We start from the raw sequence: 27,867 nt of genomic DNA on the forward strand, positions 1-27,867 counted from the left end.
ATGAGTAGTCTTATCCTAAATGTGTCCTGGGTGTTCACCACAGGCTGTATGAGTCAGGGCTGTTCTTCTCAAAATCTGGAGGTTCCTAAACCAGAGTTAACTGAGTGTAGCTAAAGCAGGAAAGTAAATAGGTGTCTGATCAGTGTTTCACAACCATATTATCTTGCTAGCAACAAATCTGTTTCCCTTTTATCATGACCCAAACTATTAGGATGAGTCTAGAGTCTCTCAGGGAGTAAACATTGTGGACGTTAAAGATGCTGGGAGTTCTGCCTGCTGGAGGTGCCAGGGTTGTGTGCTTGTCCATCATATGCTCATCAGAAGATTTATAAAAGGGATCCTGCTGGTGCCGTCCCTATTCATCTCTTGCTTTGGATATGAGCTGGGAGTTCCTGAGAGATTAGGAGGTGCTGAATGGGGTTTTGCTCAAGAGGGGAATGTTTTGTATGGGTTGTTTGATGGTTGTATTTTGCTGATCATTATTAACAGTGTCTCGACAAGTAGCATCTTTCTAAAGGATGCCAAATCTTTGGTGCATGACACTGCACCTCGGGGTGGGGCCTTAGACAAATCTTATTTAGCAAGTTGAACCGGCTTAGAGCTAATTTCCTTCTCAGACATATGGAATTAACCAAAGACAATAGGGAACACGCCTGGCCAGCATATTTTAAGAACTGACTTTTCATTTTCAGGTATTGGGAGAAAAGAAGAAATAGTTAAGCTTGAGTTTCCTTCCCTTTTTCTTCTGGTTAGCCCTCCATCTTTATTCTCAGTTACAGCAGCAGTGTGCAATACAGACTTAATCTTTTTTTTTTTGCCTTTCAGGAGTTGCCCCATGCTTAAAAGCAGGAGGTAGGGATGGGGTCTTTGCTTTCTGCTTATGATTTAGCCACTGCCTTGTGTCAACTTTGGCAAGACACTGAATCTGTCCTTCACTACCTTTCTGTGCAATGAAATGCTTCATTTCTAAGTTTGATAAAGTCAGAAGCAAGACTCCCGTTACTCTCAGTGGCAATCCCTGTGCTCATGGGTACAGTGAGACATAGCTGACTAAAAGTACAAAGCGCTTTTGTTCTTGCTAGCATTTATCTTCTCCCCACCCTTCCCCTGCCAAGCACTGAATATCTAATATAGCTATGTTCAACTGTGATTTTTTTTTTTTTTTTAAAGCTACATTCTGGCAGAAGTTAATTCTTCAAGTAGGGTGCATGCTGATTAAGGGTGATAGTACTGGAAAATTATCTGTTTGCTGGCTGTTGGCTTGAAGGTGGGAAGGCAAGTCAGTCTGTTCTCCCTTCTTCTGGGGCAATTCAATGCAATTTGTAAATACCGACAGTTTGCACTTCATAGGTGCTTCTCCCTGCCCAGCCTTTCCCAGGATTTGCGAAGCAGTAATCAGTCCTAATTTATACTGTTGCAATGATAGCATACTCATTTTAAGATAGTAGTAGTAGTAGTAACTAGAGCACAAAGTAGTTCAGGATGTGCCCAAGGTCATGGAATAAACAGCTGTAGCACCTGAGAGAATTGTCCTGTGACTGCTCAGCAGCACTTCCCCATTGCAGCTTTTCTGTAGTATGTGATACTCAATTACATGATATTCAATTTATAGGTCCCACCAGTCTGGGCTGCTGCTTGAAAGCACATCATTTTCTACTGTGTGGTATAACTGTGGGATTCCTGGAAACAAGGAAGCTTTTGGTAAATTAAGTTGTATTATCTATGTTCTTTCTTCGCTGACTCCTTATAGTTTTGGTTGTTGCTGTTACCACCCTTTGTAATTTTTGGTGAATCATCCCCAGTGAAACCAGATACTAGATAGATCTGCTTGAAGATCTCCTTTCTGTAAAGTAAGAAGGGGTTTAATTGTTTCTGTGAAACTCTGATCCTAGCAGAAACCATCAGTGTATGCTGTGTTTCAGTGGAATCTGCTTTTCTGTGGATCCACTTTATATGAGAACAGGCATTCTGAAGGCTCAGGCTCTTTGGTGGGACATGGTCTGATGCATATGACGGGATGTAATCTGTGATGGCAGGAGAGGCTCTGGTCACTGGAAGGGTGAGTTTGGTGTAACTCTGCATATTACCAAAAGCAGAGAAGGAAGGTATTTTGTTGATCACATGTTGCAATTTATGAGTCTTTAATTCATTTAATAAAATACGAGAGCCTGTTCCCTTTAACAGCTGCCACTAATTGAGAGCTCTTGCTTTGTTTCAGATTGTGGAACCCTCAACTCAAATATCCTGTGACTGACAACGTGACGACGACACCAAAAGGTGAGATTTCTGTGTTTTGTTGGTCTTGTATCAGTCATTCCAGAGCATTGGCAATGCTGCACATCCTGACTTTTCTAGGATGGATTGCCTAATGAGTCTCTGTGGCTTGTTCAAACATAACCAAATAGTTTGTCTGCATGTACGTTTGTTATGTATTTTGAAGGTGTTTTAAACAAAGACAATGTGCGCATCTCCTGGGCTATACAGTGAAGGTGTTTATGGCACAGAGGTGGAAACTTAAGTGAAAATAAAAATACAGGGGGATTTTTGCCAACTTTTTAATGCAGGTGTCTTATTTTCTGTAGGCAATGTCCTATTGGCAGTACCAGCTGAACTATCCAAAAGCTGGTGCTGCTAGTACAAGCACTGCAAGCTCAGACTATGATGTGGCTTTTCTCTCTTCTCACACTTCAGATTTAGGGTTCATGGTTGCCAAGGATATTTTCTACAACATGCACTGACTACTTGTCTGTCAGTCACCACATGCTCACCTTGTTTGAGGGTTTGTTGCTCTGCTCTGTTGAAACATTTTATTGAGGTTGTTTATGGAATATGCAAATTTGCAACACAGCACAGATGCAAAGAAATGCTGATCCCTGGATTTCCCACTGCACCCTGGCATTATCTGTTCAGAGGAGGGTTTGTGTAATGGGTGCAGACAGCTCTTGGTTATCTGAACAACACAGAGAGAGCTGGTAAATACCATTTTCACTTTATCCAGTGGTTGTTGCAAGGACAATTATTTGGTCCTTCCTCATCAGCCAAAAAAGTGCTTATCTCAGCTATTTGAAGTTTTCAAGCACCAGGTTTATCTGTTGACATTGCACAGCCATGATGAAGTCAGGTTTTGTGTTTTGTTTTTTTCTTTTTCTTTGTTTTTCTGGAGCTGGTTCTTGTCCTTCTTTCTAGGGTGACGAATGGAGTAAAGACTGGGACATCTGTTGCCTATGTCTGTATGCTGGGGGCGGTTCCTTCTGGCTGCAACATTGCTGCTTTTATTGCAGCCCCTCTTTTCTCTTGGGGGCTGTGGTTCTCTTTTCCTATGTCTGAAGGCCTGAGTCTTTCTAAAGCAGGAGAGTGAGTGGCAGTATCTCAGTGCAGAGCAGCAGTATTGCTGCTGGGTATTTCGGAGTGCAATGTTTGTTGCCAGCTCTAAAATACTGCATTATAAGTGTGATGGGCTCCAGTGCAGGCATACTGTTGGTATTTTCAAGATGCTAAAAAAAATTGCCATAGTCTTTTAAGCCTTGTCTCGTGTGTGCTTGTGGAAGGCAGTGAGAGAAACAGGTGAGGTGTGAAAATTTGCCAGCAAGCTTCCAGTTGTCAACATACTTGATTTGAAACTGCCATGGTCCTGCTCATGGTATTAATCCTTTTCCAGCTAGGAAAGGTCTATCTTTGATTCCAATGAGTGCAAGATGCTGCTTTTAGCTGCTCCTTGTCAGCCTCTGCATGTCATTGAACATGATTCATTAGGCAAACATTTAAATGGTCAGGAAGAGCTGAGTCTTTCAAAGCTGTAATGAGGCCAAGCCCAGCAACTCTAATGGAAGAAAGTGATTTGAGGATCTGAGCTTAAAGTGTAGATGAAGCTGTTTGTGGGTGCTCTTTGCAAAGAGCAACACTGAAGTTGAGGAGAATTCATTCTGTGTTTTAATTCACTGGTGTTAGTCTGAGCTTCAAAAGTCTTGATGGCGGGTGTTGAACGTGCTGTCTGATCTTACTGAACACTCATCACAAAAAGCAATGTATGTAACCAGGAAAGTCAGTGCAGGCTGGGGAGCTGTTGACTGAAAGGGATAGGTAAACTCCTGTCGGCTTTTAGGAGTAGTAATGCAATTCTCCCTGTGCCCAGAATATGGGCACTTTCAGCTGTGTTTGAGCAGCTCACAATTTACCATGTGGAGAAGACATTATCTTGCATAAGTAGAGAGCAAAAAAGCTGCTTCTAATTAAATAATTGGTTCTCTAAATCCCATTTTAGTAAGCTGATCATACAATGAGCACCGGCTGCAGGAGCAGCCCCAGACTGAGGGTGAATAAACACTTTAAATTTTGAATTTTGTTAGTTCTTCTGTCTGATACTATTCGATTTCCTTCTTTTCCCACATGAATCTCAGGCATGTTGAGATCATGTTACTTTTCCACAGCATGCTAAATGTTCAGCGCTCCCTTTTGTCCTGATAGCTTTCCTTATAACCCTCTCTTAACCTTGTACACAACTCATTTCCTTGGTCTGACTGTTGCGTTGCATTCTGAACTGCGCCAAAACACTTTTCTCTGTCCTTCTTGCTCATCACATAGCAGTTCTGTATCTTGCATAAAGGAGTGAAAGCAAGACCATTTGTTTCAGACCTGTCTCTGTAAGCTCAGGCACATATTGAACCTAAATAGTACCTAATTTTTCACACTTGCAGGCAATAAAGCCCAAATCCTCAAAAGAAAACATTAAACATAAGCACAACACTTCTGTTTTACTGAGAATCTTAAAAAAAAAAAAAAGCCAGCAACAAAGCCACATTTTTAAATCTTAGGAAATAGTTCTCAGACCTGCACTAGTTTGTGGTGAATTTCCATGTGGTATGACGAAAAAAATGGAGAGAATTTTTTTCAAAACCCCAAAGATCTGCATTGCCTAGCCTAACATTTTAGGCCCTTGTGTGTGGCTGCTGCTTGCAAGAAGTGTGCTCTCCCAGTGCTTCTCCTGCAGAGAGCAGAGTCTGTAGATCAGTGCCTCAGGAGGGCTGTGAAGATCACATGTGGTTGAGCCATTTTCTGGAGAACCTCTCTCTTTCCATTGAATCTAGAAAAAGCTTTTAGTTTTTGGACACCTCTGATCTCTGTTGAATGTGAGGTATGAAGAAACAGTGAGCTGGTGTCCTTAGACAGATCTAGCTGAGCATTTACCTCTATACTGTTAACAGAGTGATATGACAGCTGTGATCACCATTTATACGATGGAGTCTTTGTCATTCTGTCTTTAAAATTGCTGCTCTTTTGGGCTGTTTATCTTGTAAAAGTGGTCTGCTATAGCACAGCAAATAAATGATTGTACTAAGGCATCTGATCTCTTGGAGAAATCTAAGTGTCATCACACCAGGGTGTATTGGTTCTCTAGTTCCCAGTGTAAGGTTATGCACCTTAAGTTGTTTTCTGGAGCTGCTCACATAGACTTATCATTGCCAGTCTCTCCTACTCTGCTGCTAGGAACAGGGATTCAGCAATGCAAACGGCTCCCACAGCAGAGGTTCCTGAGGGGGGCGATGCCATGTGTGTGGGACAGGGGAGTGAGGACAGTCCTCACGGCCAAACCACGAGGATGTTATCCTTAGGCCCACTCCTTTCTCTGTTACAGATTTCCCGTGTGATATTCTTCTCTTTATGCTAAAATAAAAAGGAAAAGAGAAAGCCAGACACGCTTCCCTGTTTAAGGCATTGACATCACATCCAGCACCCTTTGGTTTCATGCTAAGGGCTGTTAAACACCTTAGAGAGGGTCATGTGAGGCAGAAGCTATTTAGACTGAACCATGGCTGTTCATGTTGAAGTCACAAGGAACTTGAGCTTACACACACACCATGCCCCCACCCCCCCAAAAAAAATTTCCAGTCAATTGGAAGTGTTCCTTGTGTTCTTGTTCCAAGTGCTCCTCTTGTAAGAAGGAGCCCTTCCGCATGTGAGGGAGAGAGGCAGCATTTCTCCATCTAGAGGTCTCTTGTGTTTGCCCCAGCAGCGCTTTGCTGGGATGCGCAGCGCACCACCATGCTCTCTCAGTTGGCAATCCTGTTAGCCCTGGGTGGCTGCAGGGCTGTGGTCTAGCCAGTATGCTGAAGAGCTAGAAAATGTGTCCAGGGCTACCTCCAGCAGTTTAGGATGGAGGCCATCAACCTGCGACGTTAACCAGCTCTGTCTTGTGGACTGAGTGTACCTTGCAGACCTTTGCAATGCTCCCCATGTTTGTACATGGAAAGGCAGGAAGGGAGTCTGTGTGACACCTTCTTCCCCAGAAGCCTGTGGGTTGGATGGGGACCAGGGAAGCCCGTCTGCCCTACGACCTCTGCCAGGGAGGAAACGAAGTGGGAGCGTGTTGAATGAAGGTTGTGGCTGTAATATCTTTTCTCCAGTAGTGCAGGCAAACCAGCTGGCACCCATATGACTCTGAACCAGCTATGCTTGCAGTATTCAGTCCAATGGACCCGATTTCTGATTGTCACGGCTCTACTGAAGTCAGCACAAGTATGTCAATATTGCACAGCAGCAGAACTGGCTTGTTTTTTTCTCTTCCATGTGCATCTGGGCATTCAGACTGCATGTCCAAACCCCACCCATTCAAATAATTCAAAGCCTGAGGTTATGAATATACAAAAACAGGTGTTCTTTTTAAGGGCCACTTTGTTTTCCATTGTCTGAGATTACGTATCGTGTATAAAGATGCAGAGTTGAAAAAGTGGCAGTTTTCTGAGCCAGTAGTAAATGCTTGAGTTAATGTTCTCCCAAAGACCAGATTTGAAACCCAGAGGCAGGGCCAGAAAAATATTTATTGAGGGGGTATCTGAGGAAGCTGTTTTTATTGATGCCAGCAGCTCCCAAGTGCTAGTTAGTTAACCAAGTAAGTGTTTGTGGGTTGTTTTTAAATTACTAATTCCATTGCCAGCAATGTCTTCAGGAAAAAAAACAGCAAATGGGAGGAACAGGTGGTACACAACTTTTTTTTTTTTCAAAAGGAAACAACATATTGTAGAACTGCAAGCGTCTGCTTCTACTTAATGCTCAATCTTCAAAGTCTCTCTGATGAAGTTCATTTATGTGGAATAAACTGCTAGACCAGCCATTAAGCCCTTAACAATTTTTTTTTTTTTTTAATTCTTGTTTTAGTAATTCAGTGGCGTAAAAACATATCCCTCTTTACCTCCTGCATGCCATGCCAGGAGGCTGGGAGGCAGTAGGATAACAACAATTTTGATTAGATCCTTCTCCACAGCAATGAGTGGAGAAGGTTTACGTTAGATATTTGGAAAAACTTCTTCACTGAAAGAGTGGTCAGGCATTGGAAGAGGCTGCCCAGAGAGGTGGTGGAGTCACCATCCCTGGAGTTATTTAAGAGATGTATAGACATGGCACTTCAGGGCATGGTTTAGGAAGAATGGTAGTGTTGGATTGACAGTTGGACTTGATGATCCTAGAGGTCTTTTCTGACCTCAATGATTCTATGATTCAATGCGGGTAGGAGCTAGGCCCTTTCTTTGTAATACAGCAGTGACATCTTCTGAGACAGTGTTCAAGAAGAGATGTTATGCCCTTTAATTCTAACCTGAAAAGTTTAAATTAAGCAAGGCAAGTCTGTTTGGAGAGAGAAAACATCTTTTATGAGATGATCTGATATAGCAGGAAAAACAGGCAAGTTTGCAGGTGAGTGGTGAAGACCTCAATGAAAGTTTCTCTTCTTGAAAGCTTTTCTTGGTGTTTCTTTTTTTGTCTCCCCCCGCCCTGCTGTAGGAGATGTTTTCTCTATCTGCAAGGTTTGCTTCATTTAGAGTCTTTGAGCATAGTGGCTGTAATGCCTTTATGACTTGAGTATCTTTTGCTATTGGTGGGGAGAAAGCATTTTAGTGTGTAGCACTGAGATAAAAGCTTTTCTGTTAGTTACTGTTCCGACTCATAGTCTGTTCATAGATTTTTGTCTCCATTCCTTATGTCCTCACACATTTCTGGAACCACTAGCACTCAACAGATGATATGTCAAGAGTCTTTCCTTTCTCCCATGAAGTCGCTTGAGTTTTTTTCCCACTGGTACCAGTAACAACAGAACCAGGGTTAAAGCTATTTGATATTATAGGGCAGTATGGAGGGTCTTGCTGCAGCTCTGCATAAAGGGAATGTCAGATTTACCCTGCGGCCAGGTCTGTCAGAGAAAAGGAAGACAATCATAGGAGGAATCAGTTATTTTGGTTCCAGCTCTTAACCATGGCAGGCATAAACATGCCTCATTATCTAAAGACATTACAGTACTGTTTTTAGTGTTGCTTCTTGCCATCATAGAATCATAGACTTATTAAGGTTGGAAAAGACCTCCGAGATTATCAAGTCCAAATGCCAACCCAACACCACCACGCCTCCTAAACCATGCCCTGAAGTGCCATGTCTACACAGTTTTTGAACATCTCTGGGGATGGTGACTCCAACTCTCTGGGCAGCCTCTTCCAGACCTTGGAAGCATACGGGATTAATGGGACCCACTCACCAAATTTGTGATTTTCAGTCTTTGAGGTGTGGACGGTAGAATTCAGTTCATTTGAGCTTCAATTCATTTGTCTGAGGAATGTCTAAAGGCTGGAATTATTTCACTTTAAAATTTTCATACAAAAGCCCACTGTTTTTGCTTGGAACTGAGTTGCCTTTTTACTGTTATAATCATCTGGTTATTTTATTGTATGAACTAAACACATAAAGTCTTTTAGGCTACACAAATCACGTATCTTCTGTTACCTCTGCTCTGGATATTTGCATGTAGCTGAAATAACGTTGTCAAGCCGTCAGGTTTATAATTCCTAGTCTGTTTAGGACTAGTGTCTCAAATACTGATGAAATCAGGTCAGCCCTATGCGTCCAGGGAACACGGTCTGATTCAGTATGGGGAATGTTAGCCCAGGAGGTGAGAGAGTTGAGCATGAATGGGACCTCATAACACTTTGATCCTGACCAAAGAAGAGGAAAACACTTATTCAGAGGCCTGTGTCACTGTTGTCCTTATTTAAACACTGTTGCATAGGGGGCTGTTTACACTTTGCTGGTTCTTTCCATCACATAGGTTTATAATCCAAATGCTGTACAACATAGTTCTTTGCATTGCTAGACATTTATATAAATGGCGGTATGGTGCACTTTGCAGTGGTGGTTGCTTTGAGCTGAGGCTTCCAAGGGTCCCTCTTCTGAACAAGAGTCAAGGGGAATTGTGTGGCTGAAAATGTGAAAACCTCAATCCTCAGTTTTTAAGTGCAGTCCTAGGAGAGATTTGGCTGTGGCACAGAATTGCAGGCAAGAATTCAACTGATTTGTGTGCTCTTAGCTGAGCTGTTGCACTCAGACTGCTCTTTCCAACTATTTGAATCAAAAGGTTAGAGCTAGGGAAGATGCGATGCATCACAATGGTGCTGCATTTGAAATCCAGACCCTTATAAGTGTGTGTTTGTGGTGGGTGTTTTTTTGTTGTTGTTCCCTGCCCTCCCCCCCGCCCCTTCCCTGAACTAAATAATGATCTTCCTATAGAAAACGTTCTGGGAGTATGTGCAGTGGGGGTAGGGGCAAGGCTCTGTGGTTGAATGTTTTCACTGGGGAAAGGCAGTGGGACCTGAGACTGATTTGGAAAGATACCTGTCAGGGAATAGTGCCTGCCCAAAAATCCATGTCATGGAGGTGGGATAGGAGGTGAATGGAAAGGTGCAGGGATTCACTGTTTCCAAAAACAAACCTGTACTGAGTCACAAATGAGTTTGAACCTCATACAGGACTGTGGGTAGAGGGAAACCTGTGTTTCCCATCAGTGTACAGCCCTGTGTCTTTCCCCACCTGAGACTGGGGACCAATTTTAGGAGCCAGAAAAATGCCATGTTACTCTCTTGTGAAGGTGTGTAGTTCCAGACCTGAGGCAGACAGAGCGTGAAGGAGGAGCCTCCTTGAAGATCCATTCATGAAGTACAGAGGAAGCATTAGTATCTCCAGCTTGCATGCAAGGAAATGAGGCACATCTCAAGATGCTAATATTATCTGCAGAGGGTAGGCAAGTCTGCAGCCCAGCTGGCATCAGACTCCAGTCTCCTGAGCCCTGTGCAGTGCTTTGTTGTTTGTTCCATCAAAGTGCCATTTTCCACTGAACATCTTAATTAACAGCTTATCCTGATCTAACAACTAAGAAATAGCTCCATAATGCAAACAGAATGGACAGATAAGTGTATAAACTTACATTTTGCTTCTAATTAGAACAGGGGCACATGCATCTGAGGCACGTTATTGTGTGCTCAGAAGAAAAGGACCCCAAACCATCAAGCAGGAAACTATTGCTTTGGATAAAAAGCTATTGCTTTTCTCAAGCAAATACAAAGGCAAGTTTCATATGTAAGCTGTGGGAGCTGACCTAGAAAGCTTGGACTTTCAAATACAATTCTGACTGATTCTGTCAGTATTTTTGTATTAACAATTATGTGTTTTCATAATAAGAGCTGAAACTGAGGATTGCTATGCTCAAGCTCTTCATGTCAGAATGCAATTGTGTGTGCTGTGTTTGTGCTAGAAAGCTTGAAGCATCAGGGCCAGATGCTTATTTGTCTTTGAAATTACTGTAGCTCCGTTGATTTCAACAGACTTGCACCCACATACATTTATAACAGCCAGCAAACAGGCTCAAGTCTCAGAAATGCACCATGAAGATACCGAGCAACATCTGTAACGTAGCAACAGGAAAGCCTTTATGCTGTTTTCATTACTGCTGGTCTCAGAGGTTGACGGTAATAGTGAGCATATGGTGGAAGGTTTGCTTTCTTTTTGGTCAGGCTAGTCAAATTGTCTGGTATTGTAATGGCTACCAAATTTAAAACAATAGCCAGTTATGGTAGTGGGGCGAGGACCTAGCTTTGAGGATCCTCAGCTTTAGTTCAGTGCGAAGGGTTGGGAAGGCATCACACAGCAGCACGTCCCCGTGATTTCTTCTTGCTTTCCATGGGATTAACGCTTCCCCTGTGTGAAGTTTGGCCTTCCTAAATCCATCAGAAACTTTGCCAGCAGCATCTGGCATCTGTTTTCCCCTTCCAGGCCCTCTGGAGCACTGTTGCAGGCTGTGTGGGCAGCAGAAGCCCCAGGCTGCCATCCCACGGTAGGCTCTTTGATTCTGCTGCGTTGTCTGGGGGTGAGAAGGAAGTGCCTTTTGTGCGTGGCAGAGAGGAGCTACGGAGGCTTGGAAAACAGTTGCGGGCCATGAGCAGTGGATTGTGTATTCCTCAGGATCAGCGTCTCTGCTGGTGTTAATCAGCACCGAGGCCTGAGATCAGTGTGGCACCTGCTGCTCTGGCTGCTTTTTGCCTGCTGTCAGGTGTCTCACAGTCTTATGCAAATAAACCATTTAAGAAAATGAATTACTTGGATCAAGCCATTCTGGAAAGAACAGCATCAGATACTGTATAAGCCAGACGAATGCCTGAAAGATGTCCTATATTTACACAAAACATAGCAATTAGTTTTTCCCCTGGTATCTTTTGTGTTTTTCACATTGTTTGCCTATTATTTCTGCAAGGGTAGAGGGGGAGGTAGCGTGAGTGTAGTAACTACTGCCTGTAATTAGGCAGCGAAAAGAAAAAAGGCCTTCTGGGTATTTTCTATGTCTTGGGATTTATTAGGTGTCTCTTGTGCTGACAGAACAAGATGTAAAATTGCTTTCAGTGTTCATCTGTCACCATGTGAGATGGAAGAAGCAAGTCTCACAAAAGCAGTGTAGTGCAGGAACTTGGCTTGTTTGTTTCTGCCCATCATGGGCAATTCCCTCCTTTTTTTAAAATGGTTTTCAGGTCTCACCATGAATAAACAAAAGTCATTCTGTTTTTAAAAGTGCGGTACAGGGGAGAGCACCTTTCGTTTAAAGGGTGTTTCAAAACAATATTTAGAGCCAAGTTTGAAATGTTTGGTCTGTTTATACAGCACTGCCAATCAAATAATAAAATAATTTGCACTTTGGAGAAATCCTGTAGCCTACTTATCCCTGCAGGGAAATGTTACCTCTTTCACTGTGTTCTTTGGGGTAATTGAAATAATTTGAATGAAAAAAGGTAAAGATAGTGCGTGTTGCTGCATCTCAGCTGAAGCAGCTCTGCATTTTCTTGGCTGCTGTAATGAAGAAAAAAAACCCCTCTGCTCAGGAAGACAATAAAAACAAATGTGCAAACAGAAGCTGCTTACTCGTCATCCTACCCAGCTCCCTGGTAGGACCTGATGGATGAACTGGCATTTCTTAATTCCTTGTATCAGTCCTGGCTGGAAAGGCCAGAGAGCAATCAAAAAGGAAGGGGGAGTCCCGCAGACTGTGCCGTTGCTGGTGGGAGGGCAATGCTGTTGGGACGCCCGGAGTCAAACTCCCTTCTGTATCACATGGTTGCAATGAAAGCAGCAGGTTTAAAGCTGGATGGGCCTTGCAGCCTGTTTGCTGAGGCAAGAAGGTTCAAATTCAGCTGAGCGGTACATGGAGAGGCTGCCTGGTTGGACACCCGTGGGCTTTAAGTGGTGTGTGCCATTTAGACCCTGCAGATTGCCTGGACAACCTGCGTGCTAGGTAAGTTTATCTGGGTTAGGGGCAAACTGTAGTATCTTTTTTTTTTTTTTTTTTTTTAAAAGATGTAAGTCAGGAGCAGAATGTCTGTTTCCTTCACGCTGGACTTCTCCCACCCTTCCTCAGTGAGTCCTTACAGCTGTAAAAAAGGTGAAAGCCCTGACTGGGGGCGGGGGGGGTGGGGTGGGTTGCTGTTGTGGGTGGAAGTGTCTCCTGTATTCCCAGCTGAAAAGATGAATCTTGAAGATGCAAGTACTCTGTTTTGGGAGCGGTATTTGTTTGACAGATCATAGACACTGGTCACTGAGTTGGTCTTTTTTAGACTGTAATCTCTTTGGGCATATTCAAATGTGAATGCCATGCTGTCTTCTGTGTTAGGTGAAGCATGTCATGCAGTTGTGTCACCTCCTTAGGTGACCAGCCTTATTTGTAGGCTTTTGGAGTGCTTCTTTCCTGCCGTTCAACCAAAATGACTATCTGCCCATAAGCAATAGGTTAAGGGCTGCCTTAAAAAGGGTTCTGTTCTGTATGGTGTTTCCAGAAGCTACTTTCTCCAGCGTGTATCTGGTCACAGTGATGTTGCAAAGATGTGGGATCTTAGAGCTCTTCTCTGAGTGTGAATGTGTTTTGTATTTTGCTGTACTTCAGCTTAGTTATGGAGAAGAGAGGCATGGGAGATGCTAAGGGTAGTAACTTGCCTGTATGATACATGTTTTGCAGGTGAGGAGTGAAGCTGAAGGTTAACTAGCTCTCATGAAGGTTACAGAGTATATTTGCAGCAGAAGCAATCTGCATCTCACTTTTAATTTTTAGAATTAGTGACAGTGCGGAGGAGAGTAGGCAAGCCTCAGACAACTTTATTGTGGTTATGAATCATGTGCCTGGGCACAGTAACTGTGATTTGTGGGTTCAGGGCATTTATAAAGTATATGACTTTGTGGATAAAACTTGCTCTTGAAAGGGAGGGGGGGAAGACAGAGGGACATTTAGACAAAGTGGAGTGACTGAGAGCTGGTCCAGAAGTTTTCAAAAAGCTGTGGGGTATTTTTCTGTTTTAAACGTCTGTTTAGAATCTTTTAGCAGGAAACCCCAAGCTTAGCCTTACAGGTCTGGAAATATGGCTGGCCTGTCTGCAAATCCTGTGTTTCCCCCTTGCACAGAGCCCTTTGGAGCTGGAGCAGAGGGTGACATTTTGCAGAACCTTCTTTCTGCCAGAGAGGGCAATGTGACTCAGCCCTTCAGCCAGGTCAGTGTAGCTGAACCCTTGCTATAAGGCTAAGAGGGTGGTCAGTACATCCTTCTCTCTAGTGGTGCGGAGCAGACACTGCCCTACCTGTTAGGCTGTGCCTGCCTTGATCAGGAAGCAGTATTAGCTTCCTAACTAGCTTTATACAGCAGTTGGAAGTTGGGATTCAGGTGTAGGTTCAGCAGTGGCATGTGGGGAAGTGGGGTGAAAGCCTGAGTTTTGCATTTGCAAGTGCAGACAATGAAGAGATTCTCAGGAGATGCTAGCCCACAGTGTGTTTTTCATATTGACTTTCACAAGAGCAACAGATCTCAGGAGGCTGTCATCTCCCTTAGGAGTCTGAAAATAGACCCCTCTGAGCAGGGGATAAGAAAGGTGATGCTTGAGCTTGGGACCTGGTCTGGTCAGGTTGCTCCTGGCCTGTCCTCCAGGTAGGTTGAACAAAACATTTTAACTGAAAAAAATCCATATTCCTGAGAAGAAGCCTGTAAAATGTCAGTGCTTGCATTTTTAGAAAGGCAACTTTCTTCAGCTCCGATTGATTTCCTCTGCAGATATGCTACCTAGCTTTGTAGGATTACATGAACTGTGCATGTCTCAATATATGTGCTGGTAGGCTCTTTGCATGGGAGCTGTCACATTTACCACTTTGACTTAAAACTGTCTTTGATTCTCCTGTTTAAATCTTGCTGCTTTCTGGAGATGTTTTCTGATCTCCACATGATCAAAAAGTATGCTGCAGACCCTCTTCTCCACCAGTGACCAGTGGAAGGGTATTGGTGAGTCATCGGCAGATGGGTGCTACTCTTGCCCCTGTGCACATCCCCTGTTGCAGAGACCAGTCCGTGTGTTGTACGGGGCACTGCGTCTCTCCACAGAGGCCCTGTGATTGTGTCTCATCTCAGTCTCGCGTAATGCGGTTGTGCTGCATTGTGCTAGAACATGCTTTTAAACTGCAGGACTTTTGAGTGCTGATTGCAAATTGAACAGGAAAGATTGCTTGGATTATCAGCAGGAAAACAGTAGAAGGCATGACCTTTCTTCTGCTCCTCCAGGCAGAGCAGAGATTTTTTTGTAGCATTCTGCTTTGAAACAAATTGGTAAATAGCAGGGATGTTCTTATCTATAACAGGTTAGCTGCTGAGGTGTCCGCAGGCTTCCTAGGTGCTGAAGGAGATGGGGTGGAAAAAATGTTAAATAGAGGTAAGAACTTAAAAAAAAAAAAGTCATGCAGAGATGAGGAAATAGCTTATTCAGGCAGGAGTAACAACATCTAGGAAAACTATGCCAAATCAAGCAGTGCAGATGAAAATTTTGCCTGAGCACAGACTGTGTCTATTTACCATCATGAGGTTAGATCAGGGATAGCATAAGCTGCAGGGAGTGCAGCAGCTAGGAAATAAAAACGACTATAAGGTCAGTGCTCAGAGCCAGGTAAATGAGCCATGCTGTAGGACAGGACAGGGCAGTGCCAGAGCTCCCTGTAGATGCAATTCCAGTTGTGACGTATGCTGGTGTCGTCCTTGACAAGGAGAATGGGGCTGACAGTGACTGGCTGTTCGTTATGGGTTTGCCTGAATTCATATTAATTTGCTGTGATAAAGTTAGTACAGCATGGCCTGCAGCTAAAGAACCAGTGAAAAACTTCAGGCCTCTGTCATGACCTTTGTTTTTAACAGTTGTCATACTTCACAGTACCTTGTAGTGTCTCTATAGCCCCCTATGATACAGGAGTAAAGCCAGCTTGGCCACTGGAGTGAGGACTCCTCTGGCACACGTGAGCTTTGCAAGGGTCTGGGGAGAGCCTCCAACCTGCCTCCTGAAGGGCAGGGTGCAAATCATTTTAAAGGCTCTTCAGAAGAGAGAGGCACTGAGTTCAACCTCACTTTTTGTAAAACCATGTCTTCATGCCTCTGGGAATGATGCTGGTGTCAGGTGTTAAATGCTGGTGGAGAATAAAGGGAAAGGCAGTGTCTTAAACACTGAAAGTTTAAATTGTCTTTTAGTAAAAGTAACTTTCAGATCTCCATTTCTGTTTGCTAGCTGCTGGGTGAGAGATTTCCATTATCAAACGTGATTATGACCCGGGCATTTCTCCTGAGCTTTCAATATCAATTTAATGGCATGGATAGGGGAAAAACACAGGTCTATGTATTATGGGATACTTCTTTTGAAATGCTTTTCTTTTGAAATACGAATGGAAAAAGATACTTGTTAGAGAAATTCAGGAGCAGTTGGTGCGTGATTGTATTATGAAGGATCTAAAATAGGTGTAAATAGGCCTTTAAACATAACTTTTGAATTATTGTAAATTGTGACCATTACATAATTCTGGGAGTGAGTATCAGCAGGTGACAGTAATGCCACACCGGGCCTGTGCGTTCGTGTAGCAAATCTGAACTTAGCTAGACTTCCTAGACCAGATGTTTTCTGTGTTATATGAAACTGCAAAATTTAAACATGTAACTTCTTCCCCAGACCAATCCTTTCTTATGATCTAAATTTTGGCCTTCATATCTGTGGCTGCAGCCCAGCTTACTTCTGTAATTTAGCACCATTGCTGGTCCTTCATGGTTCTGCTGGCAGCACAAGAGCCAGGCTCTGCTGCAGTATCGGATTTGCAGTGCAGCAACGGGAGCGTTTGTGGAAGAAGGTGCTAGTTAGCATGTGTATGCGGAGCAGAATGTGGTCCTTAAGAAGGACAGAAAAAAGGTGCTGGGGATGGGGGAGTTACCTAGTCCAAGCTGGTGAGTGGCTTTTCTAGGAATGATAATTTTTAGCCACATAATGGAAATAATAGAACCGGCCTAAAAAGGGTCAATGAGGTGATGGAAGCTCAGCAAGTGGTGGAAAACAGTCCTAGCTTTTATTGCTCTTTATTAGCATGATAGTAGGATTGATCCAAAGCTTGTTCTATATGTAAAAGGACTCTCTTTGTGACCAGGACTGGCTTTGGACACTGTGATACAGGGCTGAGCATGGTGTATATAATCTCTGTATATGTCGATCCCTTGGCCAACAGAAAGGGGGAGTGGTGTTCAGGCAGGCTGTGCTCAAAACCCTGCTCTTGACTTCCCAGGTGACCACAAGCAATATAAAATTAGGGCTAATGATACACTTAACCATGCAACTGTGGAGCAAGTGTGCTGTTTGTTACATCTGTATTAGCAGCGTTGCTGTTCAGAGAACTGGGTTCATAAAAAAAACCCCAAATTGTCAGTGAAGTGTTTGGCATCTTTTTGAGAGAAGCCTACAGTTTACTGCCTGCAGAGCACCGAGGAGTAACTAGTAAAAGCTGCTTGAAGTCCTAGCCAGATGATGGAGCCAAATTGTGATTATGATTGCGCATCACAAAAGCTGTCTGTCTGGGAGGGGATTTAGCTATTTGTTCATTCATGGCTTAGACCCCATCACGCAACAGCAGCCACACTTGTGCAAACATTTGCTCATTCTGTAACAAAACCACTGGTATTGGAAGGTTAGGAAATGTAGCATTTTTATATTAAAAGGCAATAGGTAAGCTTTGCCTGTAGCTGTAGACCTTGTTAAGTAATATGTTATTAAGCTCAATTAGAGTGGCACAGTGAAAAATGGGTGTAATACTTCTGCAATGAAACAGCATGTAAAGACCTGAACAAATCAAGTACTATTACTATGAATAATGTTCCCTCATATGAGTAGAACTGCTGAAGTCAGGGGTCCTACGCCTCTGCTGCATGGTATATCTGTTACTGTTTTGTTGACTTTGATGCTTCATGTCGGCTGAAACATTTAATGTTTTTATTTTGAAACTCAGTAACTGAAACTTGCTAATGCGGTGGACAAGGCGTCTTCCGGGATCCTCTCTGCTTTGCTGGTATGGACTTAAAAGGAACAGCCTCTCCGTTCCCTTTCTCACCAACCATACAAGATTGCAAGCTAGGTTGCCCTGTGATAATACGCTTTTTTGACTGTGTGTAAAACCGTGCTGTCTCTGCATGATCCATGTAATACATGGGAAAAAATTCCCCATCTAGTAACTGATGAGGGCAATTTCCTGTAAGTCAGCTCTTCTTGTGGTCTCTGGTTTCCAGCCAGTTCTATTTTTACCTCCTTTTCCTTTTTTTTTCTCCCCCCATTTTCTTTCTTTTTTTTTTAAAAAAAATTTCCATTTGGCGATCCGTTACCATAACGGTTCTTACACCCAGCCAAGCTACAGTTTTAAAAGGTACCAACAAATGCCATGAAGGTAATATGTATCCTGGTCACATTTAATTGAAGCTTTACAGCCACATCATAAAGTCAGCATCAGCTGATTGGAGTGGATGAGAGTGAAGCCTTGGCTGTGCTTGTTATCATTGCTGAGCTAAAGCCAGGTCCAGGTAATTCTGTGTTACTGTAGTCAGAATTGTTTTGTTCCTAACACTGCAAATGCTTGCATTGATGTACCATGTTACTCATGTGAATAAGGATCTATAAGCACATAAGTAGTTGCAGTAGCAGGCCTGATACCTGCCTGGCTCCAGTGAATAAAGCTGGGGAGACTCACACTGAGGGTGCAGGAGGAATCTAGCAATCTAAAGCCTGGTGTCATTGAAGGAGCTCTGAATGTATGGGCAGAGCGAGGAAATGAAGAGAGATCCAAGTAGGAGTGCAGGAGGGTAGAGATGTGAGAGGGGAGTCATTTAGAACAGTCACTTTCCATTAAAGTAAATGGAAATCTTGGCTGCAGTTATAGAAATGTCATGCTGCAAGCCGTGTGTGTATTTCAAACCAATCTCAGTCTGTTTGAACTTTTTCCCAAGACTTCAGGAGTCTGGGAACCCTTCAGAAAACAGTTAACATCATGCAGGAGAGTGGGTTGGAGATACAGCTTTATGATGTTAAGAAACTGTGCTTGAAAGGCATTCTGATAGCCAGATTCCTAGAAATACAAAAGGAGGAAAGCAAGGTAATGCTGTGACAAGTTACTTTTTCACAGATGATACTGTCAGCTTTGGAGTGTCGTGGCCTTCCTTGGAGAAGATTTGGTCCTCCTTCAGGCATGCCTTCCTCCCCCGCCCCGCCCCGCTCCCCCTTGACTTTGCAAATCACATCTTTGGACTGGATCAAGCAAGCTGCACATTCTGCAGGCAGAATGCTAGAAGAATGCAGCATAAGCACAGGGCAAAGGGTGGCCTTTCTAACTAAGGGGCAGTGGATGGTTATTTTGGTGCTTGCAAACAGTTAACTTGTGCCCACAGTAGGGTAATTAGATATTTAATTAGGAAGATGAACATCCCTGCTTTCTCATAGATAGTAACAGCTGACAAAAGATGCTGAGAACTTAGCCCCAGGAATCATTTGGCGTCTGAAGCACAGTTTGTGCAAGTCAGATCTAGCAACAGTTGCATTTTCCTCCCATTACATTCGTATCTTGAATGGTTGTTGATTATGTCTTAAATGTTCATTAACCTGGCTGCTCTAGGATGAGAACACATCTGGTCCTCTGATATTGGAAAGGGGAGGCATTTGTCAAATTGCTTTCAGGTTTTTCCTGTGGTTTCTGGGTACTTGTCCTTCAAGCCACTAAGACGCTTGTTAGCTTTCAGGGAACAAATGCTTCCATGTATTTTGAAGAAATAAATTATATTCACAAAAGAGTGTGCTGAAATGGCCCATTTTCACATGAGATGTTGACAAAACTTTTGTGCTACAATGGCAACAAATCAGAGTGGCAGATTTGAGAAGAGGTGTGACTTCTGCCATCTTGACAAGGTGCCACCATTGCTTTGAAGCACTGCTGAGGGGCAGGGTGAATGTTTCTGGTCTTCATTAGGCACAGCTGCAGCCTTCACAGCAATAGCGTTGGACTCAGGGCTGACATTTCGTTGCAGGAAATCAGATGGTTATTGCATGTTATTCCTGAGAGTTGCAACAACATTTTGACTAAATACTGCTGGGGATAGGCTGGCAGGGGTGTTTGCTGTGAATCATCCTCACTAATGGAAACTATTTGATAGAGGAACAATCATTAGCAAGATGATGCTTCTGTTCTGAATCCCTCCTCCTTTTTTTCATTTTTCTCTTCCATGAACTGTTTTGTAAATTATCTTTCGGCTGGAGGGCCTCATTCACTTCCATTCTGGCAACAAGTACATTGGTATGAAGGGAAAATATCTTAAAAAACAGGAGGGGCTTTTTGGTATTTCTGAACTCCAAATGTGTTTGCTTCTGTTGTTTGTTTTCTTTTTTCTGATTTCATTTTGCACATAACTAACCATAGTTGACAGAAAATGTTGAATCAATCCCATAGTTAGTGCTACAGATGGACTGTTTAAAGGCATGTAATTTTGAAGTGCTAAACTGAGGAATGTAGACATTAAATAATAAAGTAAATAAAGTTGCCTTGGAATGCTGCTATTACCTATCGCTTTAGAAGTCATAGGCTTCCTTGCTCCAGAAAAATAATCAAGTACAGTCTTAATTTTCAAGCCCGTAAATAGACTCTAGGGGATTACATACATGTTATACTCCTACATAAGACTATTTTTCTAGGCTGTGGCCAGAACTCTTAGGTGTGAATGTCACTGTGTGCTGTCTGTCTGCTTAAATGTCCTTCTGCTGTGGGTTTTTGGTTTGCAGAAGGGGTGTTACTGAACTCTACTCCTGTCTTGAGAACATCAACCTCACGGTCAGTGAGCCTGCAGAGTGAATGGAATGAAATGTGCAAACCAAAATTTTAAATGTAGCGCATCTGCTGCGATGTCTGGAGTCCACTATGCCTGGGGGTGGGATAGAAGCTTGGAGGAAAGACTGGTCCATTCCAGTCTGGCAATGTCTACATCCCAAATATTTGCACTGAGAGCATAGGAAGGACTCTGCTTCTTTTTAAATCCTACTCATGTAACCCAGGTTACATCTCCCTAAAGAAAAAATGTGTTTCTAGTACCAGAAGAGGGTCTCTACAGCTGTTTAACACCACACCAGATGAGAGAGACAGTTCCTTCCCAATTGCAGCCCAAACACTTGAAGCTTCAGATGGTAAAGGTTTTGGTGTGTGTGCACGTTCACCTGTGCAACTTGCTATTCCTTAACAAAACTAAACTGCTCACTATTATCCCCATCTTTGGAAACACACAGATGTCTTGTTCGACTTCAGACTGATTTGAGCTGTAGAATTACTGCTCCCTTCCCTGATCTGATTTTAAATGTTCTCTGTGGGGCAGGGGAGTGAGTGCTCTAGGTGAAGCATATGGGATCCATCCAGGAGATGTCTGTGGATGCCAGTATGAAGTAGACAGTCAAGGCAGATTCTTCAGGAGCTTGAATATTATCAGAGGAGGGAAAGAGGTTTTGTGCTTCTGTGCATGGAAGCCAGTTTGCACCAACACTTTCAGGGTTGTCCTAGTGTTGGTTCAGCTAATTGAGAAACATCAAAGGCCTTGAGTGGTTGCATTCTCCAAGGCTCCTGGTGCCTTTCAACAGGAGAAAACCATTATCAAAGCGATGCTACAAGGACTAACCCAAATAGGTTGTTTTATCTGGGCTTCAGGCAGCTGCCATTCCAGTTTAATAATACTAAGCCCTACCTTTCATTTCTACCCTTCAAGTCACCAAGGCATCTCTCTTGTCCTCTACTCATGTAAAGCAAGAAATGATTCAAGATGCTTTCCAGGCAGGAGAATGAGGAAAGCCTCTGAGACTCACCAAGTGGCAGCAAGGGGCCCCACCAGCTTGATGCACTGTTTCATAGCAAGGAATGCAGTGGTGAGCCCTATGTGAGGAGCCGAGGTTCTCAGCAAGGATGCAAGCCATAGCCTTCCTTTCTTGGCATGTGTGGGGCAGTTGGCAAAGGGGTAGCTTTGCTGACAATTTCTTTGCTGGAGACTTTTCTGCTAAAACAAGTGCTCTGTGCCCCCACTGGACTGCCCAGGTATGAAGCTGGGGCTGAGAATTGATCCCTGGATTTCTAATATTCGCAATCCTGGATGTCTGCTTTTTATTTCCTTACCTGCTATGCCTCTCAGACTTCCGTCTTGCATCCTTTTCAATTTCTTTATTTTCTTTCAGTTTCTTTTTCTCCTGATCCCTTTAAAGGGAGTGGTGTGCATGTAAGTGTAAGCTTTAGCAAGACTTCAGAAAACAGGTAGGTTTGCATTTGTATGGAAGGCTTTTATCCCGTGTTGCTCTTGTATTAGGACAGGAAGTATGGTTTAATAAATAGTACATAAAACACTCATGTTTTTGTGAGCCTATAAAGATATGCTGTGTTTTTATGCATGCTATAATACATGATACTGGATCTTCCATTTAGAATGTGGTGTGCACTTTCTTTCTTTCTTTGATGTAATTCAGTTGACAGCAGCAGGGTTGTTCCTGACTTACACCTAGAAGAATGAACAGGGAGTAAAGAGCAACACAAGTTCACACTGAGTGTGTGCTAACTCACTTGCTCATACTCTTACGGGTAGCAGAAAATGCTTTTAGTGTACTCATGAGAAATGCATCGAAGTAGTGTCTCAGATATCAAGTTCAAGACTAGGTACTATTTTAGCTAAGGGCTGCGTAAAGCCAGGGGCTTGTGATATGTTCTGTAATGAAGGTGAAAATCAGTGTGTTTAAGTGGGAAAGGACTAACATCCAATGATGTGACCAATTAACATGCAGGACTGTGATTTTTTTTTTTTTAAATTACACTTCTAATTAAACTGGACCAAAGTCGAGATAAACAACATCCACTGCTCTCCCTTCATCAACACAGCAAGTCACAGAAGGCATCATAGAAGGCTCTCAGGTTGGTCAAGCATGATCTGCCCTTGGTGAATCCATTTGACTACTTCTGATAACCTTCTTGTCCTCTACATGCCTGGAGATGACCTCCAGGGTGAACTGTTCCATCACCTTCCCGGGGACAGAGGTGAGGCTGACTGGCCTATAGTTTCCCAGGTCCTCCTTCTTGCCCTTCTCAAAGATTGGAGTGACATTTCCTCTGTGCTTGTCCTCGGGCACCTCTCCTGTACTCCATGACCCTTCAAAGATGATGGAGAGTGGCTTAGCGGGAGCATCTGCCAGCTCCTTCAGCACTCACGGCTGCATCCCATCAGGGCCCATGGATCTGTGGGGATCCAGTTTGCCTAGGTGACCTCTGACCCAGTCTTTCTCAACCAAGGGGAAGTCTTCCTTTCTCCAGATTTTCTCTCTCTTCTCTGGGGGCTGGGACGCCTGAGGGCCAGCCTTAGCAGTGAAGACTGAGGCAAAGGCAGCATTCAGTAACTCTGCCTTCTCTGCATCCTGCGTCGCCAGGGCCCCTTCCTTGTTCAGGACTGGGCCCACTGTGCCCCCAGGCTTCCTTTTACTGCTGTTGTATTTAAAGAAGCCCTTCTTGTTGTCTTTGACATGCCTTGCCAGATTTAATTCGAAGTGGGCCTTGGCCTTCCGTGTTGCATCTCTGTATGCCCTGACAACATTCCTGTATTCCTCCCATGAGGAATATGAATGTATGAACAAATGCAACCCTGCCAGTACAGAGGGGGTTGGACTAGGCAGTCTCCAGAGGTCCCTGCGAACCTTGGCTAGTCTGTGATTCTGTTTTGAGAATGCAGAAGGACTTTTCCTTTTTATAAAGTAGTTTGCTTTGTGCTCTCCTTAGTTTTTTGACGGCGTGTTTTATTTGGGACCTTTCCAGTCTGTGAGTTAGCTCATCTCAAAATCTTCCTTGCCTTCTCCTTCCCTCTGCTGGGGCCCAATCTCAGATGTTGATGTTTCATCATGGTGGTCTAAGAAACTTGCCTTTTTATGGTAGTTCTTGCACCTCTTTCAGCTCTGGGTGTTTTTGCAATGTGAAATAAGAAGTAGGCTCCAGCACATCAGGCCTCACTGTGCCTGGCCAGAGCCTAGCTTTATATCTGGATCAAAGCATCTGAAGTGTGCTTAGGTGGAGCCATCTTCTCCAATTTGCTGGTGGCTGTCAGTAGCTTGCTTTGCCTTTCCCATGCCAAAGTTGTCCAGATCACATGAATAGTCTGGGCCTGTGCTAAGATGGTGAATATGACTAATCTCTTTGTTCAGAGAGCTTGGGTTGAAGCATCCTCTTAGCATGAGCCAGGGATTTATAATATGGATGGTGGGTGAGTCTGATCTGACAGCAGGCTCTTAACTGATGGTGTAGGCATGTGCTTAGCGTCTTCTGTTCCTCTGGGGCTTTCTGAGGACAGCTTGGTCTTGCCTGCACTTCTTGCTAGCTCAGTTTTCTCTTCAGCCAATGCTCTGTTGTGTCTTAGTTAGCTTTTTCTTCTGTGTACACCAAAACTGGGTGACTCTGAAAGAGGAACATCTTGCTCTCCTGTCTACAGTGTTTCTAGCTTAATAAATAGAGGTTTTACCATTGCTCATCTGGGGGGAGAAAAAGTATTGTAACTGGTGAAGATAAATCGTCATCATTTAGGACTCTATTGCAACTTCCAAACCTAGGTGACAAAGGGTCAATACACCAAAGATTGATGTTTGGGAGTTCAGAGCCCTTTTTTTTTTTTAATTAAGGATTATTTGGTTTGATGATTAGATGAATGGGAACAGCAGTAACTAAGTCAGCAGCAAGCCTGCCGATGACTCTAGTGGGCTTGTGATGAAAACTGTTAAGTAGTTGACACACAGCTCAAATTGTGTGCAGAAATCAATGCCAGAAGTAAATCGTACAGACCATTAACCTTGGGACCTGCAGAGGGCAAAACACAGAGCCTTTCTGTGTGGAGGACCTGTAGTAACTCAGTATTTTGAGATGTGTGTGCAGGGGAAATGCCTAAATAAAAGCTACATAAACAACTCCAAATCAGTTCCAAGTTCTCTGAAGGAAGGGAATGGAAAGGCGTAAGTATCTGGTAGGTATAGATGTGTTGCAATGGTGACAAGAGCCGATAAACTAGAGCAAAACCAGGGCTAATCTATAATTGAAAAGTGTAGCAGATGCAAAGATGCATTGCTATTTACAGAGTGAGGTATGTAGTAGTGAACATGCTGCTACATCCATCGTGCTCAGTCCTGACCTCTTCTTGAAGAGTACTTTCATTTACTGCTGGTTTCCAAAGGTTCCTCATCATTTAGAACACATGCATTTATTTCTTTTAACAGCAAGTTAATGACACCTGCCAACATCTGATCCCAATCAGAGCTTTTTATGTACTGCACATAATAGGCTTATGGTACACATAGTTTACCTGTTAACCATACTGGCTTCAAAAAGCGAAGCCAACTTTGGTCCATAACTTCTGGACTCTCTCTTCATTTGTACTATGGAAGCTACACAGTCCTGTAAAGAGATAACATTAAAGCTGTGAGTCAGTGAAGCCACCAAGCACATGATTTACTCTAAGTGCTTAAGTGCTTTGCTAAGTGAGAATGGGTTGCCCAAGTGCCTAAAGTTACACAGATGCTTAAATGCTTTGTAAACTCAGTGTTTAAGACTATCCCACAGGATGCTGTAGGAACTTCCGCTGAAGTGAGTGAGTATGAAGGGGACCTTGTGCAGCGCTCAGCAGCTACAAGAATTGTGTGAAAGAAAGGGTATTCTTGATGTTACGCTCTTGCATATTTTACTGTGGGGAAAAAAAAAGTCACCAAAAGGCATGATTTCTGAGTTTGGTTTTTTTTTTGTGTGTGGTGTATAATACGATAAGAGTTTGGATAATTTAGTCAGTATTAAAACCTTCCTTGAGTATAAAACCAGTATATGGAAACAGGACAGAATTCCCCGGACAATCCATTTTTCAAGGTTGTGAACAGTCCTTTTCATTTCCAGAGAAGTTTTAAAAAAGTGTTAAAATAAGGAGGAAATCTTCCAACTTAAAATCATGTTTATGGTCCATCACTTACAACAGTTTTCAAACTGATGTTAAACACTGGGGTACTTATGTACAAGTGTTAGTGGAATTGTGTGCTTTGTTTTACTTGTGTTTTAAAACAAGAGAGATACTTTAAAAAACAAACAAAAAATCCTGGTATAAAATGCTGACTTTCTGCCACATCTAGGATTTTGTCCTCTAGCCCAAGTAATCTAAAATAATAAAAGATTTGCTGCTTTAAATAGAAGTTGAGGCAGTTAAAGTAATAGTCTCTGTCTAGAGAAACTGTGTATTTACACCACATAAATGAAGGAGGGCTTTCCCCCGCCTCGATATTTAATGATGGCTGAGATGGCAGACTCTCTGGGACAGTGATCTTCCTCTGTCTTTCAATAATACCAGCATTTTAAAAATCTGACATCTTTTCTGCTGCACCAGTTCCCACCGAATGAAAATAGGTGCATATGACTTCATGCAAAGTAGCATTTTACCCCACCAAAGAAGAGGTCCTGGAGTTACTAGAAAATGTTTGTGATACACTTTTGCTACTCATTTGCCATAAAAAACATTGATACTGTACAACACCTATGTATCTAAATTAATCTTGCTGTGCGTTTGTGCAGTACGTGGTACAACGCAGCCCCATTCTCATCTGTTTCCTAAACACTGTTGCAATCAAAATAGCAGAAGTAATCTTTGGCTTAATAGGTGTAACCTACAATAAACTTGCGCACTAAAGTGCTCAGGTGCAATACTGTTGTACTGAGGGAGTATTGAGAGTGTAGATGGAAAGGAGAATTTCCTTTGTGGGAAAACAGAAGAACTAAGGGGAGCTTTTCAGCGTGGTGCCTCCTGGTTGAGCTTAATGAGCCAAAGCACGTGCAAAGTGTGGAGAGGGCAGACCTGCAGCGTTGCGCACTGCCACAGCCTTTGTTTGGTGCAGGGTAGGGTGGCAGCATGTGGGGCAGAGCTGTAGTGTCATTTAGTTTCTGTTTAGTAGGTCAAGTTGGTGCTGAGACATTAATCCCTTTTAGAAAGACGCCTGCTTTGCCTTGTTACAGCCATGGCAGTCGCTGCCGGGGAAGGGAGCTGCTGAAGCGGAGCAGCTCCTGGGAAGCAGGCCTGTGATCCAGATGGTGGTTGAGTGGCCGTACATGGGTTAGCTTGCCCCTGTGGTGTCCCTTTGACAGGGCACCGAAGCACCAGGCCTGGCCTTGCAACAAGTGAGCAAAACGTGGGGAGAGGACCACACCTCCACAAAGTGGTGCCAGTAAGAAGCCTGGTCCTGGCCGAGCACAAAAATGGGAGAAGCTGTAGTTGTAAAGAGATGATACAGAATGTAAAATTGTAAGAGACAGGCACTTCTGCGGAGCAATTGAGTACCATTATGAGTTTATTGGTGGTTGTAAGGTTGGACTTTTTGGATACCACTGATGAGGCATGAAAGCTGTGCCAAGTCTTGATGTGAAGGAGGCAAATCAAATCTTTCCCCATTGAGCCAAATCATTAACTCCATGCTCCCTACGAGAATGTTTTTCATGTTGGCCTGGCTAGTTTAATGTGAGATATTTCAGGAAAGAAAAATTCTGTGATTGGACAAAAAGTTTCAGTTTCATTGTAGTTTTTCTTTGATTTGGGGGGTGGGAGTGGCAAAACTCAAATAAACCCCCGAATCAGTTGAGGAAAAAAGCTGAAAGATTTTGTGGATGTTTTTATTCTTCCACTTTCTTCTCATATTTTTCCAGTTCAGATACTGTGTATCCTGTGAACTTAAGTATTTACCCCAGTACTTCTAAGGCTTGGAGCTATATATGAGAGGAGGAAAGAGGCCGTGCATTTTCTTTCCCCCCTGCCCACCCCTCTGTGCTTTGCTCAATTACTTTCTGTATTCATACAAATAAAAAAGATAATTGTTTTCCTCCTAACCTTGTTTGAAAACAGCCCTCATTAAACTCTTTCCTGGGAGGAGTGTTGGATGGGACACCAGCGTGTTAAAGGCCTTCTCTGTCTGGCTTGGGGAGCGCCTTTACATAAGGAGCAGTCCCACAGCAGCAGAGCTGAGGGCGCGGGGACAGACGGCGCCTTTTAACGTGACCCTGACTGGGATCACTTACGGAGATCTTGCAGCGCCTGGGGTGGCCCTAGGAAACAACGTGGTGGTTCTTCCCCACCAGCCAAAGTGCCTCTGTGCTCCGCCAGATCCATATTGGCATAGCCCTGCTGCTGCCTGCTGGGGT

General features: G+C 43.4%; 1 protein-coding gene across 25 annotated transcripts in view; it reads left to right on the top strand.

The window, feature by feature from the left end:
- The window catches only part of MAP2 (microtubule associated protein 2), a 236,915-nt gene that overhangs the window by 45,625 nt on the left and 163,423 nt on the right, over positions 1 to 27,867 (top strand). For all 25 annotated transcript variants that reach the window (XM_075094011.1, XM_075094013.1, XM_075093996.1 and 22 more), the window contains exon 2: positions 2,219 to 2,277. The gene's annotated coding sequence lies outside the window, so the exon portion shown is untranslated. The remainder of the gene's footprint in view (positions 1 to 2,218; positions 2,278 to 27,867) is intronic.

Source organism: Phalacrocorax aristotelis, chromosome 5 (genome assembly GCF_949628215.1).
Source record: "Phalacrocorax aristotelis chromosome 5, bGulAri2.1, whole genome shotgun sequence".
Lineage (NCBI taxonomy): Eukaryota > Metazoa > Chordata > Aves > Suliformes > Phalacrocoracidae > Phalacrocorax > Phalacrocorax aristotelis.